Source organism: Triticum urartu, chromosome 1 (genome assembly GCF_003073215.2).
Source record: "Triticum urartu cultivar G1812 chromosome 1, Tu2.1, whole genome shotgun sequence".
Taxonomy (NCBI): domain Eukaryota; kingdom Viridiplantae; phylum Streptophyta; class Magnoliopsida; order Poales; family Poaceae; genus Triticum; species Triticum urartu.
In genome coordinates, this window is record NC_053022.1 from 77,780,338 (window position 1) to 77,794,574 (window position 14,237).

The following is a 14,237-nucleotide window of genomic DNA, read 5'->3' on the forward strand; positions in this document are numbered from 1 at the left end:
TGATGCTCAATTATTGTTGTACTCCGTCCGGAAAAAGGTGTCCGCACCTTAGTTCATTTGTAATTTTGCGAAAAAACCCTTCCACCTTTTAAACTGTTGCTAATCAGCCCCCACTGCTTCTTCCTCCGTCACCCGCCCGCACCGTGGTCGCCCCAGCCACCGCCGGCACCAGCCGTCGGGCCCAGAGCTCGACGACGGCCAACCTGCGCCGTCCACACCGGAGGCTGCTCAAGCTCCTGCTGCTCCGTGTTCATCGGGAAGAACTGGAGCCAGGCAGTGGGGGGCCCCGATCCGGCCCCCGCCAGCGAGGCCCTGGCCGCGCTCTTCCTCCGTGCCGCTGACCTGCCAGCGGAGTTCGCCGCCGCCGGACACAAGATCTCCGCGGAGGACGAGGATGAGGGGTAAGTGACGGCCGCGTCCAGAGGCGGGAGCAGCACGGCCGCGTCCCGGAGGAGGGAGGAGTTCCAGGGGCTCGAGGAGGAGGAGGAGGACGCCTACGGCGACGCCGGTCCGCCCATCCTCAGTAGCAGCGGCTACACCGGCGAGCGGGGGGAACAGCGTCACCTCCAGCACCAGCGCCGCCTGCGGCATCGAGGAGCCCGACCCCGCCCCGCCCCTCGCCCCCGGCGCCGAGGACTGGGCGCGCAGCAAGAAGCACGCCGACGAGGTCCTGCTCCTTGTGCTGCCGCCAGAGCCCATAGCTCGTGTTCCTCAGGAAGAAGAAGAAGGTAAAATTCAGTTAAAATTTCAGGTTTCAGGTTTCAGTAAATTTCAGGTTTCAGGGCTCAGTTAATTTGCTAGTACCCCAAACTCTGAATTTACTGTGACTGCTCTTTCAAGTGCTGATGAACCTGCAAGATAATTGCTGAAGATAATTTGTAAACTTGTTGCAGACTGTGACTTGTGAGAGGCCGTCAGGTACTGCAGTAAACTGAAAATGTTGAAGCTACATCAGGATTAACACTTCATGATCATGGGAGTAGTAGTACTGGGAGTACACAATTTAGTTTTACTACTACTGTCAACATTCAGTTTTGACCGCAAGGTTCGAATATTTATTCTGAACATGCTGCAAGACCGTAAGGTTCTGAGTAATGACACTAGTCCTTTGTTCATCAATTGAAATATTATTAAGACCAGTAAATCATCATTTTCTTCTGAGTAATGACACAAGTTGTTACCTTCTTCGAGTAATTAAGGTGGGGGAGTTATCAGTACAGTAGTTTACACGGGATGATCCACTCCTTATGGTTGGAACAACAGCAGCATGAAGATACAGATCAACTACAGTAGTTTACCACAAAACTAGAGTTACAGTAGTTTACTTGTTTGTTAGGACAAAAACATCTAAATTGAGCATCTACAAATTCAAGTTGGGGAGGTTGATGCATCCAGAATCATTTCAATTTTTTTACAGATCATTTCAAATTTGGAAAGAAGTATCCATTTGAAAAATGCTACTCCAGTCTCCAATAGCAACACAAAATATATGGAATTCTAGCTTTACCAAAAAATTGAGCATGGCATCTACAGGTTACAAGAAAATGAGCATCTTCTCTGCATTTATAAAGCATTAGGATAGTGAAAGTATTACTCACTTTGATGGAATTCTAGCTTGTTATGATCTGACAGTGACAAATGTTGCAAATTGATTGAAAGCACTGTAATTCAACCAAAAATCTACTCTGAACAGTGCTTGCAAATTCAGTAACTTAAACTGAGATACAAAAATTTGAGTGAATACTCCACTGTTTTCAGTGAGCAGTACTCCACTATTCAGTTTGATCTGGTATTAATCTCAGCTTGATCTTTTCATTATCTCTGAATTTCAAAATAGAGTCTACATACTGCAAAATTTGGCACTACATCCAGTTTGGCACTACATAAACCTCTAAATTCAGAGCACTACATCATCCAGTTTGGCACTACACGCAGCTCTAAATTCAGACTAAATCAAATCTGACATACTGGACTACATCAACTGCAGGATTCGACTCTAAATTCAGACTACATCAACAGCAACTACTTGACCAGGATTTGGAGTAGTGCATTGCAAATCGAACTTGTGCTGCTGCTCCAACGTCGGTTCAGTACAGAAATATGTTGTGTTAGATTGAAGATTGTCAATCTTCCTTGTTTTCTTCCTCAAGCCACAGAATAAGACTAGTCCACACATACACAAATTTGACAAAATTCAGAGCGCATCAGCATTGCACTGCACTATCAAGAAGATGAAGAAGAAATTCCAAGAGAACGAAGGGAGGAGAAGGGGGGAAAGGGAGACCTTTTCTCCTGCGAGCTCCTTAGTGAGCTCCTCCACCCTGGAGGCGGCACCCAGGATACCTTGAGCATCCATGGCTCCTCCACCCTGGAGGCGGCATCCATTGCGCCTGCATACCAGCTCTGGCTCGCTGCCCTCGGGGATAAACGCCTAGTTGGCCGCCGCGCCGTCGGACAGCAGATCGACTAAAAAAATCCAAGCTTCATGGTGGGGAACGAGGAGGCGCAGCCCGCAATTGGGCAGCAAGGCGGCGCGGCGTGGCGGGGGGGGGGGGGGGGGGGGGGGGAGGAGATGGGGATGGGAGGTGGAGGTGGAGAGGAGGGAGGGGGAGCAGGCGGCGTGGGATGGGAGGGGTGGTGGTGGAGAGGAGCGGCATGGGGCGGCGTTCGGTCCGGAGAGAACGAGGAAGAAGGTGGACCTCGGGTTTGGTCGGGGAAACGCTAAGGACTAAACTGCAAAAAAGCCATGGGGACAACTATTCTCGGACGGAGGGAGTAACTATTCACTAGTAACATAACAACCACGGTGAAATCCTTGCAATTAGCGAGGAAACATGACAACATGGGATCTTGTTTTAAATCTCTCATGAACCCACCAGTAAATAGAGACTGTTAATCGGATTAACAATTTGCGGAAAAAGGCTTCCGCTCCGTTATATATATAAAGCAAAGATCACCAACATCTCGATACAAACACATGCCACCACAACAAACACACACCCAAGGCAATGATCCATAGGCGCTGAGCGCAACAACATCACCCTTAACTACGAAGAGATGAAGCCGCATACGACGATTCGTGGACTCCAAGGCGGCGCCTTCAGCAAGGATACGACAGCGGAGCGCCGCCACCGCCCGATCCAAGGATCAGAGTTTCCCCTGGAGCACAAGATGAGTGATGAGAGCCGTGACGACACCTTCAAGAAGGGAACGAGTTTCGCCGCCGTCGGTCTGTCCGCGGAAAGAACATGTTTTCACCCCGGCCACCCCTCACCCCCACCGAACGCCACACCGCGGCTGCCATGTTGCCCGCACAGCCATGGCCACTGGGCACCACCAAGCCGCGGGCTCTGCCCAAGAGCACCGCGCTACCACCACCGGGGCCGCCGCCCTAGCACACAAGACCTAGGCACCACTTGACCCAAGACCCGCGCTACCCCAACCGAAGAGACGGGCGGAAAGGTCCCGCCTTTAGCACCCCTGGACGACCCCAAGCGCCGAGACCCAATAGGCCGGCCAAAACTAGCCTCCATCGCCCGTCCTGCAGCCCTGAGCGCGAGACGAGCTCCGTCCTGCCACCGGGCACGAGACGAGCTCCGTCCTGCTACCAGGCGCGAGACGAGCTCCGTCCTGTTGTCGGGCGCGAGACGAGCTCCGTCCTGTAGCTCCGGGCACGAGACGAGCTATGGGCCATAGCTGGGAGAGGGCCAGCCCTTGGACCGAAGTATCGCCCGGACGACGAGGAGATGGAGCGACGGTCGAAGCGGTCCGGCCGCAAACGAGCCAACGCCGGAGATAGCAGGCCGTCGCCGCGGGTAGATCCGCCAAACCACCGTGTAGCCGCTGCGCCCCCGGGAGGCCACCACCATGTGCCGGACCTCCGCGTGCCGCCACCTACGGCTGGAGCAACGACTACAACAGACCTGTAGGATCGGAAGTATATCTAGAGGAGGGTGATTAGACTACTTGACCAAATAAAAATCTAGCCTTTTCCCAATTTTAAGTCTTGGCGGATTTTAGCAACTTAACACAAGTCAAGCAATCAACCTACACATGCAATTCTAAGAGTATAGCAACGGAATGTAAATTATTACATATGAAGGTAAATGGGAGGAGTTTGGAGGGAGCAAACTCAATGTAGACACGGAGATTTTTGGCGTGGTTCCGATAGGTGGTGCTATCGTACATCCACGTTAATGGAGACTTCAACCCACGAAGGGTAACGGTTGCGCGAGTCCACGGAGGGCTTCACCCACGAAGGGTCCACAAAGAAGCAACCTTGTCTATCCCACCATAGCCATCACCCACGAAAGACTTGCCTCACTTGGGTAGATCTTCACGAAGTAGGCGGTCTCCTTGCCCTTACAAACTCATTGTTTCAACTCCACAATCTTGACAGAGGCTCCCAAGTGACACCTAACCAATCTAGGAGACACCACTCTCCAAAAGGTAATAGATGGTGTGTTGATGATGAACTCCTTGCTCTTGTGCTTCAAATGATAGTCTCCCTAACACTCAACTCTCCCTCACAGATTTAGATATGGTGGAAAGATGATTTGAGTGGAAAGCAACTTGGGGAAGGCTAGAGATCAAGATTCTTGTGGTAGGATTGGAATGTCTTGGTCTCAACACATGAGTAGGTGGTTCTCTCTCAGAAAATGAATACTGGAAGTGTAGGCACGTTCTGATGGCTCTCTCTCAAATGGAGAGGAGGGTGGAGGGGTATATATAGCCTCCACACGAAATCTAACCATTACACATAATTTACCAAACTCGGTGGGACCGAATAGTGAAACTCGGTCAGACCGATATGGTTCAAAATGTGAACGTTAATGTTTTCAGTGGGACCGACATGATCAACTCAGTGGGACCGATGCATTAGGGTTAGGGCATAACTTGACCTCGGTTTGACCGATTACTTCAACTCGGTGAGATCGATTTTAGTAATAAGCAAACAGAGAGTTGGCCAAGAAAACTCGGTGGGACCGATCGCTCATTTCGGTGAGACCGAAATGTTACGAAAAGGAAACAGAGAGTTTGCATTGCGAACTCGGTGGGACCGATCGCTCATCTCGGTTGGACCGAAATGTCACGAAGGGAAATAGAGAGTTTGCAACCCCATCTCGGTGAGACCGAGATCCCTATGGGTGAGACCGAATTGATTAGGGTTTATGGCTATGGCTATGCCAAATGAACTCGGTGGCGACGGATAGATCAAATCGTTGGGGCCGAGTTTGACTTTTAGGTTTAGGACATATGTGGAAATGAGAAAGTAGTTGAGGGCTTTTGGAGCATATCACTAAGCATTTTGAGCAAGCAAGCCATTAAGCAACACCTCATCCCCTTTTAATAGCATTGGCTTTTCCTATGGACTCAATGTGATCTTGGATCACTAAAATGAAAATATAGAGTCTTGAGTTTTTGCCAATATGTGTCCTTAGCATTTTGAGGGGTCTACATCTCTAATCCATGCCATGCCAATCATTGAACTTTCTGAAATGATTATCTTGAAAGAGTATTAGTTTAGTGAGCTATATGTTGTTATGAATTACCAAAACCACCTAGGGATTGGTTGCACTTTCAGTCTCCCCTTTTTTGGTAATTGATGATAACATATAGATCAAAGCTTCGACAAATGATAATAAGAATGAAAACATCGTCTCTTTGAGAAGTATGTGATAAGTAAGAGCGCCCCCTAAATTTGTGCATTATTTAAAATTTGTTTTTGAATGCAAATGCACAATCGATTAGGATTATGGGTTACTCTTCCATGTCACATACATATTGGTGGAGCGCTCAAAATGATAGAATATGAAATATGCACTCATCACCAAGACAAAGAGTGAATGATCATACATAAAAGATAGAGAATATCATCATCCAAGCACAAACATTAAAGTATGATATGATCAAGCACAGGACCATACAAGTATCTCACACACACATAAATAGAGTATCATCCAAACAAGCAAGAAAACAAGTAGTAAGAGAGGCAAAAAGAAGCAAAACTCTCTCTCTCTCAGCCTATGATCTATACACTTTCTCCCCCTTTGGAAACAAGTTACCAAAAAGCTTGAAAATGCATAGTGCTACGCGGCTCTCTAAGCTTGATCTCTGGGAGCTCGGGAGCGCGAAGGTGGCGTGGAGAGGAGTCCTGCAACGAATGCATCTAAAGAAGACTGTGGAGCTGGAGGAGTTGCCACTGGAGGGGCAACTGAAGCTGTGGCTGCAGGAGCTGAGGTTGTAGCCCTAGTGTCTATCACCGGCACTACTACAGACCTCTGTCTTCTAGGCACCCTTTGATAAGCATCAGTGGTGGTCTTGTCACTTCTGTCCTCAAGCTCTTCTTGAATCTTCTCCACTGAAGTTTGAATTTCTGTGACCTTGACATCCAAGTCATGAAGTTTTGTCTCAAAAATCCTCTCAAGACTCTCTTGATTTTGAGTTAGGGTGGCCAAGCCTTTCTCAATCCTCAAAGTAGCTTGAATGAGATAGCCAAGTTGATCTTGCTTGGACTTGAGAAATACTTGTGATGCCTCTTCAGCACTTGGTATCTTGGCTGCCTTCTCTGCTTTTGCTTGCTCCCTCTTCTCCTGAGCCTCTACTGATGTAGGATCTGAAGCATCCATAACCACTGTGTTATCTTCACGATAAGGCCTCAAGGGAAGGTGCTCTTGAAGGAAATATGCCCTAGAGGCATTTATATTTCTTTATATCATGATAAATGTTTATTACTCATGCTAGAATTGTATTAACCCGGGAACTTGATACATGTGTGGATACATAGACAAAACACTGTGTCCCTAGTAAGCCTCTACTAGACTAGCTCGTTTATCAAAGATGGTTAAGTTTCCTAACTATATATAGACATGTGTTGTCATTTGATGAACGGGATCACATCATTACGAGAATGATGTGATGGGAAAGACCCATCCGTTAGCTTAGCATGTTGATCATTAAGTTTTATTGCTATTGCTTTCTTCATGACTTATACATATTCCTTTGACTATGAGATTATGCAACTCCTGGATACCGAAGGAATACCTTGTGTGCTATCAAACGTCACAATGTAACTGGGTGATTATAAAGATGCTCTACAGGTATCTCCGAAGGTGTTTGTTGGGTTGGCATAGATCGAGATTAGGATTTGTCACTCCGAGTATCGGAGAGGTATCTCTGGGCCCTCTTGGTAACACACATCATAATAAGCCTTGCAAGCAATGTGACTAATGAGTTAGTTGCGGGATGATGCATTATGGAACGAGTAAAGAGACTTGCCAGTAACGATATTGAACTAGGTATGAAGCGGGCAAGTAACATACCGATGACAAAAGGAATAACGTATCTTGTCATTACGGTTTGACCGATAAAGATCTTCGTAGAATATGTAGGAACCAATATGAGCATCCAGGTTCCACTGTTGGTTGTTGACCGAAGAGGTGTCTCGGTCATGTCTACATAGTTCTCGAACCGGTAGGGTCCGAACGCTTAAACGTTCGATGACGATTTTGTATTATATGAGTTATGTGATTTGATGATCGGATGTTGTTCTGAGTCCCGGATGAGATCACGGACATGACGAGGAGTCTCAAAATGGTTGAGAGATAAATATTCATATATAGGATGATAGTATTCGGACACTGGAAGTGTTCTGGGGGTACGTACCGGGTACGTATCGGGTCACCGGAAGGGGTTTCGGGCAACCCCCGGCAAGCTATATGGGCCTAATGGGCCAAGAGGGGAAACACATCAGCCACTAAGGGGCTGGTGCCCCCCCCCCATATGGACCGCCCAATTTGGAGAAGGAAAGGGGAAGAAGGAAAAGAAAAAGGGAATAGGATTCCCCCGTCCTCCTCTTCCCCTCCTACTCCGAATAGGAATAGGAAAGGGGGGAGGCCGAATTGGGAGGCGCCCAAGTAGGATTCCTCCAACATGGGGCGCCCCCTTGGCTGCCTCTCCTCCCCTCCAACCTATATATATGAGGGGGGCACCGCTAGAACACACAACAAACATTGTTAGCTGTGTGCGGTGCCCCCCTCCATAGTTTACGCCTCCGGTCATATTCACGTAGTGCTTAGGCGAAGCCTTGCGGGGATCACTTCACCATCACCGTCACCACGCCTTCGTGCTGACGGAACTCTCCCTCGACACTTTGCTGGATCAAGAATTCAAGGGACGTCATCGAGCTGAATGTGTGCAGAACTCGGAGGTGTCGTACGTTCGGTGCCTGATCGGTTGAATCGAGAGGACGTTCGACTACATCAACCGCGTTAAGCTAACGCTTCCGCTTTCAGTCTACGAGGGTACGTGGACACACTCTCCCCCTCTCATTGCTATGCATCTCCTAGATAGATCTTGCGTGAGCGTAGGACATTTTTGAAATTGAATGCTATGTTCCCCAACAGTGGCATCCGAGCCAGGTTTATGCCTAGATGATATGCACGAGTAGAACACAAAGAGTTGTGGGCGGTGATCGTCATACTGCTTACCACCAATGTCTTATTTTGATTCGACGGTATTGTTGGATGAAGCATCCCGGACCAACCTTACATGACCACGTTCATGAGACCGGTTTCACCGACAGACATGCAATTAGTTTTGCATAAAGGTGGCTGGCGGGTGTGTGTTTCTCCAACTTTAGTTGAATCGAATTTGACTGCGGCCGGTCCTTGTTGAAGGTTAAAATAGCAAACTTGATAAATCACCATTGTGGTTTTGATGCGTATGTAAGAACGGTTCTTACTAGAAGCCCGTAGCAGCCACGTAAAACTTGCAACAACAAAGTAGAGGATGTCTAACTTGTTTTTGCAGGGCATGTTATGATGTGATATGGTCAAGACATGATGTGATATACATTATTGTATGAGATGATCATGTTTTGTAAAAGTTATCGGCAACTGGCAGGAGCCTTATGGTTGTCGCTTTATTGTATGAAATGCAAACGCCATGTAATTGTTTTACTTTATCATTATGTGTTAGCGATAGTTGTAGAAGCAATAGTTGGCGAGAAGACAATGACGCTACAATGGAGATCAAGGTGTCAAGCCGGTGACGATGGAAATCATGACGGTGCTTTGGAGATGGAGATCAAAGGCACAAGATGATGATGGCCATATCATGTCACATATTTTGATTGCATGTGATGTTTATCTTTTATGCATCTTATTATGCTTAGTACGGCGGTAGCATTATAAGATGATCCCTCACTAGAATTTCAAGGTATAAGTGTTCTCCCTGAGTATGCACCGTTGCGACAGTTCATCATGCCGAGACACCACGTGATGATCGGGTGTGATAAGCTCTACGTTCACATACAATGGGCGAAAGACAGTTTTGCACATGCGGAATACTCGGGTTAAACTTGACGAGCCTAACATGTACAGACATGGCCTCGGAACACTGGAGACTGAAAGGTCGAACGTGAATCATATAGTAGATATGATCAACATAGAGATGTTCACCATTGAAGACTACTCCATCTCACGTGATGATCAAACATGATTTAGTTGATTTGGATCACGTGATCATTTAGATGACTCGAGGGATGTCTATCTAAGTGGGAGTTCTTAAGTAATATGATTAATTGAACTTAATTTATCATGAACTTAATCCTGATAGTATTTGCATATCTATGTTGTAGATCAATAGCTTGCGTATAGCTCCCATGTTTTATTTTGATATGATCCTAGAGAAAACTAAGTTGAAAGATGATAGTAGCAATGATGCGAACTAGGTCTGTGATCTGAGGATTATCCTCATTGCTGCACAGAAGAATTATGTCCTTGATTCACCGCCAGGTGACAGACCTATTGCAGGAGCAGATGCAGACGTTATGAACGTTTGACATGCTCGGTATGATGACTACTTGATAGTTTAGTGCACCATGCTTTACGGCTTAGAATCGGGACTTCAAAAATGTTTTGGACTCCATGGAGCATATGAGATGTTCCAAGAGATGAAAATGATATTTCAGACTCATGCCCGTGTTGAGAGGCACGAGACATCTGACAAGCACTTTGCCTACAAGATGGAGGAGAATAGCTCAGCTAGTGAGCATGTGCTCAGAATGTCTGGGGGTACTATAATCGCTTGAATCAAGTGGGAGTTAATCTTCCAGATAATATAGTGATTGACAGAGTTCTCTAGTCACTATCACCAAGTTACTAGAACTTCATGATGAACTATAATATGCAAGGGCTAATGAAAACAATTCCCAAGCTCTTCGCGATGCTGAAATCGGCGAATGTAGAAATCAAGAAATAGCATCAAGTGTTGATGGTTAACAAGACCACTAGTTTCAAGAAAAAAGGCAAGGTAAAGAAAGGGAACTTCAAGAAGAATGGCAAGCAAGTTGCCACTCCGTGAATAAGCCCAAAGCTAGACTGAAGCCTGAAACTGAGTGCTTCTACTACAAAGGAAATGGTCACTGGAAGTGGAACTGCCCTAGATACTTGGCGGATAAGAAGGATGGTAAAGTGAACAAAGGTATATTTTGATATACATGCTATTGATGTGTACTTTACTAGTGTTTATAGCAACCCCTCGGTATTTGATAACGGTTCAGTTACTAAGAGTAGTAACTCGAAACATGAGTTGCAAAATAAACAAAGACTAGTTAAGGATGAGGTGATGATAACCCACAAGTATAGGGGATCGCAAGTGAAGGAAATATGCCCTAGAGGCAATAATAAAGTTGTTATTTATATTTCCTTATATAATGATAAATGTTTATTTTTCATGCTAGAATTGTATTAACCGAAAACTTAGTACATGTGTGAATACATAGACAAACAGAGTGTCACTAGTATGCCTCTACTTGACTAGCCCGTTGAATCAAAGATGGTTAAGTTTCCTAGACATTGACATGAGTTGTCATTTGATTAACGGGATCACATCATTAGAGAATGATGTGATTGACTTGACCCATTCCGTTATCTTAGCACGATGATCGTTTAGTTTTTTGCTATTGCTTTCTCCATAACTTATACATGTTCCTATGACTATGAGATCATGCAACTCCCGGATACCGGAGGAACACTTTGTGTGCTACCAAACGTCACAACGTAACTGCGTGATTATAAAGGTGCTCTACAGGTGTCTCTGATGGTGTTTGTTGAGTTGGCATAGATCGAGATTAGGATTTGTCACTCCGATTGTCGGAGAGGTATCTCTGGGCCCTCTCGGTAATGCACATCAATATAAGCCTTGCAAGCAATGTGACTAATGAGTTAGTTGCGGGATGATGCATTACGGAACGAGTAAAGAGACATGCCGGTAACGAGGTTGAACTAGGTATTGAGATACCGACGATCGAATCTCGGGCAAGTAACATACCGATGACAAAGGGAACAACATATATCGTTATGCAATTTGACCGATAAAGATCTTCGTAGAATATGTGGGAGCCAATATGAACATCCAGGTTCCACTATTGGTTATTGACCGGAGACGTGTCTCGGTCATGTCTACATAGTTCTCGAACCCGTAGGGTCCACACGCTTAAACGATCGATATTATGAGTTTATGTGTTTTGATGTACCGAAGGTAGTTCGGAGTCCCGGATGTTATCACGGACATGATGAGGAGTCTCGAAATGGCCGAGACATAAACATTGATATATTGGATGACTATATTCGGACACCAGATGAGTTCCGGGGGTCACCGGATAATTATCGGAGTGCCGGGGGGTTATCGGAACCCCCGGGGGAACTAATGGGCCAACATGGGCCTTGTGAGAGAGAGAGAGAGGAGGGGCCATAGGGCTGGCCGCGCGCCCCCCTTGGGAGTACGAATTGGACAAGGAGGGGGGGGGCGCCCCCTCTTTCCCTCCCTCTCTCCCTCTCTTTCCTTCCCCCTCCTTCTTCCTAGTTGGACTAGGAAAGGGGGAGTCCTACTCCTACTAGGAGGAGGACTCCTCCCTCTCCTTGGTGCGCCCCAAGGCCGGCTGGCCTCCCCCTTGCTCCTTTATATACGGGGGCAGGGGCGCACCCTAGAACACAAAAGTTGATTGTTTCCAACTGTGTGCGGTGCCCCCTCCACCATAATCCACCTTGATCATATCGTAGCGGTGCTTAGGCGAAGCCCTATTCCGGTAGCATCATCATCACCGTCATCACACCGTCATGCTTTCGAAGCTCTCCCTCGACACTCTGCTGGATCGTGAGTTCGTGGGACGTCACCGAGCCGAACATGTGCAGATCGCGGAGGTGCCGTACTTTCGGTACTAGGATCGGTCGACCGTGAAGACGTACGACTACATCAACCGCGTTGTCATAACGCTTCCGCTTACGGTCTACGAGGGTACGTATGTTGGAAATATGCCCTAGAGGCAATAATAAATTAGTTATTATTATATATTTCATTGTTCATGATAATCGTTTATTATCCATGCTAGAATTGTATTGATAGGAAACTCAGATACATGTGTGGATACATAGACAACACCATGTCCCTAGTAAGCCTCTAGTTAACTAGCTCGTTGATCAATAGATGGTTACGGTTTCCTGACCATGGACATTGGATGTCGTTGATAACGGGATCACATCATTAGGAGAATGATGTGATGGACAAGACCCAATCCTAAGCCTAGCACAAAGATCGTGTAGTTCATATGCTAAAGCTTTTCTAATGTCAAGTATCATTTCCTTAGACCATGAGATTGTGCAACTCCCGGATACCGTAGGAGTGCTTTGGGTGTTCCAAACGTCACAACGTAACTGGGTGGCTATAAAGGTACACTACAGGTATCTCTGAAAGTATCTATTGGGTTGGCATGAATCGAGACTGGGATTTGTCACTCCGTGTAACGGAGAGGTATCTCTGGGCCCACTCGGTAGGACATCATCATAATGTGCACAATGTGACCAAGGAGTTGATCACGGGATGATGTGTTACGGAACGAGTAAAGAGACTTGCCGATAACGAGATTGAACAAGGTATCGGGATACCGACGATCGAATCTCGGGCAAGTATCGTACCGCTAGACAAAGGGAATTGTATACGGGATTGATTGAATCCTTGACATCGTGGTTCATCTGATGAGATCATCGTGGAACATGTGGGAGCCAACATGGGTATCCAGATCCCGCTGTTGGTTATTGACCGGAGAGTTGTCTCGGTAATGTCTGCATGGTTCCCGAACCCGTAGGGTCTACACACTTAAGGTTCGATGATGCTAGGGTTATAGGGAATAGATATACGTGGTTACCGAATGTTGTTCGGAGTCCCGGATGAGATCCCGGACGTCACGAGGAGTTCCGGAATGGTCCGGAGGTAAAGATTTATATATGGGAAGTCCTGTTTTGGTCGCCGGAAAAGTTTCGGGTTTTATCGATAATGTACCGGGACCACCGGGAGGGTCCCGGTGGTCCACCAAGTGGGGCCACCAGCCCCGGAGGGCTGCATGGGCCAAGTGTGGGAGGGGACCAGCCCCAAGTGGGCTCGTGCGCCCCCCCACCAGGGCCCAAGGCGAAGAGAGAAGGGAAAAGGGGGGAAACCCTAGGCTCAGATGGGCCTAAGGCCCACCTAGTGGTGCGCCCCCCTCTCTCCCCCCTTGGCCGCCCCTAGATGGGATCTAGGGCTGGCCGCCACCCCTAGGGGTGGAAACCTAGGTGGGGGCGCAGCCCCTCCCCTCCCCCTATATATACTTGAGGTTTTGGGCTGCCATAGACACGAGAACATCTCCTTCTTGGCGCAACCCTACCCCTCTCCCTCCTCGTCTCTTGCGGTGCTTGGCGAAGCCCTACTGGAGTACCACGCTCCTCCACCACCACCACGCCGTCGTGCTGCTGCTGGATGGAGTCTTCCCAACCTCTCCTTCTCCCCTTGCTGGATCAAGGCGTAGGAGACGTCACCGGGCTGTACGTGTGTTGAACACGGAGGTGCCGTCCGTTCGGCACTAGGATCATCAGTGATTTGGATCACGATGAGTACGACTCCATCAACCCCGTTCACTTGAACGCTTCCGCTTAGCGATCTACAAGGGTATGTAGATGCACTCTCCTTCCCCTCGTTGCTAGATTACTCCATAGATTGATCTTGGTGATGCATAGAAAATTTTGAATTTCTGCTACGTTCCCCAACAGTGGCATCATGAGCTAGGTCTATGTGTAGTTTCTATGCACGAGTAGAACACAAGTTGTTGTGGGCGTCGATTTTGTCAATTTGCTTGCCGTTACTAGTCTTATCTTGATTCGGCGGCATCGTGGGATGAAGCGGCCTGGACCGACCTTACACGT